Source organism: Lepisosteus oculatus, chromosome 8, assembly GCF_040954835.1.
Source record: "Lepisosteus oculatus isolate fLepOcu1 chromosome 8, fLepOcu1.hap2, whole genome shotgun sequence".
In the NCBI taxonomy this organism is placed as follows: domain Eukaryota; kingdom Metazoa; phylum Chordata; class Actinopteri; order Semionotiformes; family Lepisosteidae; genus Lepisosteus; species Lepisosteus oculatus.
The window spans coordinates 37679890-37686913 of record NC_090703.1 but is presented as its reverse complement, the minus strand read 5'-3'; the positions used below and the strand labels follow the sequence as shown (position 1 = coordinate 37686913).

Genomic DNA, 7024 nt, shown 5'->3' with positions numbered 1-7024 from the left:
CTTGAAACAAAGGAAGGAGAGGACCAAATCTACAAGATTGCTAAACATAGAGCGAGACAGAAAAAATATATTATCCGGGTGACGGTACTCAAGGATGGAGAAGGCAGAGTCTTGATTAGAACAGATCAAGCAAAGATGGCTGGAGTACTTCAAAAATCTGTTAAATGTAAAAAATGAGATGGAGAACCTAGTGGAGGCAGACGTAGTGTGTGGACCAATCCAAGAAATTTCAGTAAAGGAAGTGACAGAAGCTATCAAAGAGATGAAAGTGGGCAAAGCAACTGGACCATCAGGAATAGCAGCAGAACACTTTAAGAACCTCGATGAAGAGGGGATTCAGTGGCTGACGAGATTGCTAAACAATATTGCAAAGGAAGAGAGAATTCCAGAAGAATGGACAAAAAGCAGTATGGTTACCATCTACAAGGAGAAAGGAGACCCAATGGAGTGTAAAAACTATAGAGGAATAAAACTTCTGGAACATGGATTGAAAATCCTGGAAAAAATTCTGGACAAGAGACTCAGGAAGATAATCAGGATCCACAACTCACAATTTGGATTCTCAGCGGGGAAAAGCACAACAGATGCTATTTTTGTGATGAGACAGTTACAGGAGAAGACACTAGAGAAAGGGAAAAAGCTGTATGTGGCCTTTCTGGACTTGGAGAAGGCATATGACCGTGTGCCCAGAGAGGTGGTGTATTGGTGCTTGAGGAAGAAAGGAGTACCAGAAAGCATGGTGAAGTTAGTTCAAGCAACCTATAGAGATGCAACTACGAAGATGATAACACAACAGGGAGAGACAAAAGAGTTTGAAATCACAGTTGGAGTACACCAAGGATCAGCACTAAGTCCTTTCCTTTTCATAAACATTATTGACACACTGACAGAGGAGGTAAGAACAGAAGTGCCTTGGGAACTCATCTTTTCTGATGATGTGGCACTGATGGCAGACTAAGAAGTAGAACTACAGGAGAAAGTGTTCAAATGGCAGAGGAGTCTGGAAAAGGGTGGACTGAAAATGAATGCAGAAAAATCTGAAATAATGGTAATGGAGAGAAGAGGAGATACTATGACCAATGTTGAGGAGACAAATGGAGGAAAACTGAAACAAGTTGATGACTTTAAATACCTTGGATCAAAACTGGTAAAGGGAGGAGAACCACTGGAGGCAGTAAAACAAAGAGTGAAAGCTGGATGGAACAAGTGGAGAGAAATAACTGGAACAATCTGTGACAGGAAAATTCCCAGAAAGTTAAAGTGCAAAATGTACAAGACTGTGATTAGACCTGTACTACTATATGGAGCTGAATGCTTGGCAGTTGGAAAGAGGGAAGAGAACTTGATGAGAAGAACTGAAATGAGGATGTTGAGATGGATTCTGCAGATTTCAATGAAGGATAAGATCAGAAATGAGGAAATCCGTAGACGATGTAGGGTGGTGGATGTGGTTGAGAAGATGCGAGAGGCGAGGTTACGGTGGTATGGACATATCATGAGGAGGGACGTTGAGGAAGTAACAAAGAGGGTAATGGAATTTGAGGTGGAAGGTAACAGAGGAAGAGGCAGGCCTAGAAAGAGATGGATAGATTGTGTGAGAAAAGATATGGAGGTATGTGAAGTGAGTGAGGAAGATGTGCTTGACAGAGACAAATGGAGAAGAGCAACCAAAGCAGCTGACCCCAGGACAGTCTGGGACTAAGGCTGTGAAAAAGAAGAAGACATTATTAGTCCCCAATATGGCTCAGTCTAGGAGCGAATGGGGACTAATACAGTATATGAGCCAGGGATTAAACAGACGGAAATACACAAACAAAATAAAAACACTACTATTTCCTACAACCCAATACCCTCTAAACCTGTCTCCAAAGAAAAGGGGTGGCAAAGCCAAAGAAAAGTCTTCCACAAGCTAACGTATTACACTAAACTAAGGTGTAACGGAAAAAAAAACACAACAATCCCAATCCCCTCCACAGCCAAATAAACAAAGCCAAAAAATCTTCCGTTTACCAAATCTCACAAAACTTTGCTGTAGATTATTCCACACCTCTCTTCTACCCCTCTCTCCGGATGTCCCATACCGGCATTTTAAAACTGGACCGCTCTAGTGAGAGACCCAATTTAGGGACACTCCCACCTCCAAAAATGCCCCCACATACAGCAGGGGAGTAAAAAAAAACAGAACATAACATACACTATAGGTCTTTACTATGGATGAAATTGACAACATACCACAGGCTGAGAAAAGACAATCCTCTGTATTGAAGTAAGAAGAGGAAGTGCTAATGGTATAAGAAAAGCTTAAATTAAATATTTAAAATGGAACAGCACTAGTATTTGGAGCTGAATTATAGAACCACATCCGAAGGAAGCTCTTTTCAGCACTGAATAAACTTTACTTGTTCTTTTGTAGCCTACACATGCTGACGCAGCTACCTACTTGAGTTATAGGATTACAAGTACTATATGTGACAGATCCTCCTTGAATGGTAGCTAGGTGTGGAGGAATCTGCACACATTAAAACCTTTTTAACCTAAATTACTGTAGGTGGTGACTGGCATGTAAGTTGTGCCTGTTACATTCTTGTCGCTACAGGTAGTAGCAGTGGAAACGTTCCTCAAGCCTGTTGTTTCCGTTTGGTCATTGTCGTTCTTAACCATCTTCCTATTACCGGTGAGCCGACATGGAAACAATCAAGGCTTCTACTAATCAACAGCCTGCTCTCAATAACCTGCAAGAATAATAACTTGTAACCAAAAGTCTCCCCTTCAAACTAATAATGTAACCTGAGCCTCACCACAAGACCATATGAAATTAGAACCTCACTCCAAGGCTCTATTAATGTGCAATCCCACCCCCAGACTTCACAAAACACTCTATGTAGGTCTCCCCTTTAGACCCAGGCAAACAGGAGCCTCACTGCAATACTCTATATGCCCTAGTCACCTCTGGAAATGTTTCTAAAACCACATCTGAGGTTATGATTTTTAACTCTCTCAGGAATCTCCCAGTGAGACTCCATTTCTTACTGTCCCACAGTGAGGTTCTAACCTTAACCTGAGCCGACCACCATCGTATACTCACTAATATATAAGGAAAACCTGCTCTCAACAGGCAATGTCAATTCCCCAATAACCTTGTGAGTATTCAAAATAACTTGTTTTCCGTTTCTAAAGTGTATTGACGTCTTGGTGACTTAACCTTATTTTGACACACCAGTTTTGGCAGTTCAGTTCCACAGTAACACAAGAGGATCCTCCAAGGTGTCAGAAAAGCCAGATCTTGTTTAAAAAGTTTATTAGGATTTGAAAAAGCAACAGCAGTAATAGACTTCTGCACAGAAAATGAAATACTAGATTCTTGATTTTCAAAATATTCCAGCTGCAATTGATTTCCACTCCGACTACTAGTAGGGACAAGAAGGTTACAGGCACAGGTGACGTACCAGTCACCATCTACAATAAATCTTAAATGTAATTTAGGTTAAAAAGGGGTTAATGGGTGCAGGTACTGTACACCCAATCACAGTTCCCATCCAAGGGGAATAAAAGATCAAATCTCAAGCTAATAGAGTTAAGGTTATAGACAACCAAGTTAAATGTATTTGGATTTCTAAATAAACACATGACCGTAAGAACAATCAGAGCTAAAATATTTTGAGGTGATATTAGTGGACTACCACAGGGGTCTGTTTTCCATTTTATATTGCCTTTCCTAATTTAGATCAATGATCTAAATTCCAGGTTACTTCATATTTAAAGAGCTTTTAAACTGTTTAATACACCAATAAGTAGGTTAATTCACTCTTAATAGGTGACTGGAATGAAAGCCAGCAGAGAAATCAGCCCTTAAGGTCTGGAGTTAAGCACACCTAATCTAACTGCTGGAAGAGTAAATCTGTATGGAAGAAGATTAGTAAAGAATTTCAAAAAAACTGGACAAACCACTGTCAGGTGGCATTGAATGTAAGCCAGTAAAGTAGCAGGTAGAAAACACAAAAACTTTAATATACTGTATAGATGATCCTGAGTTTCAAGATGCTACGCGTGAAAATGTGATGTTTACATTTAAAAAAATCATTTTCTTGACGATATAAAGAATTAATAAACATGCATTATTTATTAGGATATTTAAGTGTAACATTGCAATCAATGGACTTTATTTTAAGGATTTTAAAGATGTATTAGGAATAGATCCATTTTGAACAATTGTTACCATTTTACGACCATCACGACTGGAACAAGAGCAAAAACCAAGGTCAAGGTCTAAAGGCGAGCAAAAAGTCAAGAAGCCAAAAGGTTACCGATCCAAAGAGAAACTTTGCAAAAGGTGTCCGAGACGAATTACAAAAATCAAGGTCAAAAGAGTAGGAGGGTATCACCGTGGAGTTTGTGTATGGCTCACAAGGCCTAAAGCAATACTGAGAACTAAAGGAACAGATCAGGGTTTAAATAGGCTGAAGAGAAGGCGTGGTGATGGGTTAATGAGGTCTGGATAACCAAGCCTCCCCAGAGAGGATGAGGTATGTACTGTCATTTTGGGTGCTGTCTGGTGGCTGGATGCTGGTACTGTAATAAAAGTAGTAAAAAGAAAGCAATATACATACAGTATATAGCTTCAGGCAATGTCCTATACTGAGATGTAGTCTTCATTTACTTTTCTAATTAAAATGTTAAAAGCAATTAGCTCCAAAAAGAACTGTCTCTAAACAATTACAATTCAGATTTTGAAAAAAGGAAGCACTCTGGTGCACTTCTATAATTACAAACTATTCATTTAAAACAAAACTCTGTGTTCAAGATTAAAAAGTTAATGGCATTACTAACAAACATATTTACACAAGTAATTGGCATTACTTACATTTCTAGTTGATAAGGAGGTGAAACCAACAATAAACCTTTATTTTGTTACTGTAGATACTATTTAATAATGTGAACCACTGCACCACTCTGCCAACCCCTTAGCTAGATATGTCTGCAGCTTTTGAAATACCTTAATCCTCACTTTGTCCTGTGACCCCTGAAACGTTCTAAAATCCCTTTCAAATCAAGTTCCAACAATGATTTTATAAATATAACAATGGAAAAAAGAAAAGCAGCACCTCCTCCTCCACAGTCTGGCCCTCCTGTCTGGACAGGCTGAAGAGTGACTCATCCGTGAAGAGGACCTGATGCCACTGCTGACGAGCATTGTTCCACCTGGACCTACAGTAGTTGTGTGAAAGTGCACCTAAGGAGCTTTTGCATGATTGGCAAGTTGCAATGCCTCACTGCACAAACTGTACTGCTGGTCAGAGGGCTTAAAGCAAATGTATACATAAGCTATAACTACAGTATTATCATTCCAGAAAATGTTCATTTTCTTTTTTCCATCAGTATATATTTCAAAGGCATTTTCAGCACCCGTTATTTAATTGCAATTAACAATATATTACTTTAAGACCAAATTAGGGTCTAATTTTTAAGCTTTCAATTATTTAAAAAAAGATTAGGTATTCAAGTCCAAGGATGTTGTTATTTTTCATTGTAGCTTCTCTGATCATCTTTAAATAATTGAATGTAAAAGTATAAGCATTAAACAGAAACAGAATAAAGCTGTTTGCACTATTCCCTTTATTTGCTTTTGTTACTGTTACGCATCCCACTCGCGTCTCTGTCCCTTCTTGCATTCCCATGCGCACACCCTTTTAACAAACGCTCACACAGCAAGTAACATGCCAATCGCCGTTCACTCCCATCCCTATTTTAGTTCTCCTTTTTCCTCATTTTCCCGCTCACTATTGCGGATTCTCTTCAAGCTCCCTAGTGCGCGTTTATCACTTGCTTTTCTCCAGTATTTGATCTCCTTACCTGCTTCTCGTTTTTGATTTCGCCTTGTGTTTTGGGTTGCTGCTTCCTCGTTGTACTTCCGTGTTCTGACCTACTCGCAATTCAGCTTAGTGTCTTTCTGTCTCCTGAGTCCTGCACAGGATCCATTCATCTTATCAGCCCCACTCTGCCAGTCATGCTTTATATTTTGTGCAGTTACCATAAGAAATTACTGGGAACAGCAAATATCCCTATGTGACAGGAAGGGGATTTGCCTTCTTCACCACAGCTCTTCCTCCATCTCGGCAGTAGCACTTCACCAACAGAAATTATGGTTGGATTCAATGAGACGACAGATGCCAACCGAGAGTACAAAAACAAACATGCATTGATTTAAAAAAGTATTGAAAATATCTTCTGCTTTGAACTAGCATCCCATCCAAGGCGTATCTTGCCTTACGCCCATTGCGTAGGGGTAGGCTTCACCTCCGCAGTAGCCCTGCAATGAATAAAGCAGTTAGAAATGGTTGGATGTAATTATGTTAATAATCACATACAAGACAGTGCTCATTCTTTGATAGCAATTTGCCTGGCTATTTCCAGTTGCTAGTTTGGACTCAGTCTGTAATCCAGAGGCTGTTTTGGAACTTCCATCCATCCATTTAACTTTATCCATTACAGGATAAAGGTTTTGTAAGTTGTATAATTTTAATGTTATTAAAAGCAAGGATTAAAGTGATAGTCCTACCACCTACTGTATGTGTAAAACTATTTAGAAATAAAATAACCATTTGTTTTTTGTATTTCCAATTTTTTTAACTAAAACCTACTAGCTTATTACTTGCTAATTTTGGTCCTCCCCCTCGAGTGTTGTTGGTTTTATGTAGTTTTGGAGCAAGCACAATTAAACAAGACCACGCATGAGTGAATACTTGCTGAATTACAGGAATCACAAAAGAGGTTTATTGCATTTATTTTAAAACTGATAAAAATTCCAAATTACTTTTAACATTTTTTTATAATATTTTGTCAACAACTTTATGTGAGAGCACTAGCAATGAATGCATTTGCTCAACATTTATCACAACCAAAATACTGTAAATGCTTACTAGTTTTTAACACTGGTTAAACTGGTGATGCAGCCTGCCATGCAGAATAATAATAATTTAATCATAATTATAATTGCTTACACTTATATAGCACTTTTCTGGACACT

The 7024-nt window shown here is 38.8% G+C and overlaps 1 long non-coding RNA gene across 1 annotated transcript; it reads right to left on the bottom strand.

Moving 5' to 3' along the window:
* Positions 1-4129: 4129 nt before the first annotated feature.
* On the bottom strand, positions 4130-6090 carry LOC138241042 (uncharacterized). The gene is made up of 3 exons (XR_011190253.1): positions 5851-6090; positions 5103-5205; positions 4130-4569 (listed from the first exon to the last, which is right to left on the bottom strand). It is a non-coding gene; the product is annotated as an uncharacterized lncRNA (long non-coding RNA).
* Positions 6091-7024: the final 934 nt, after the last annotated feature.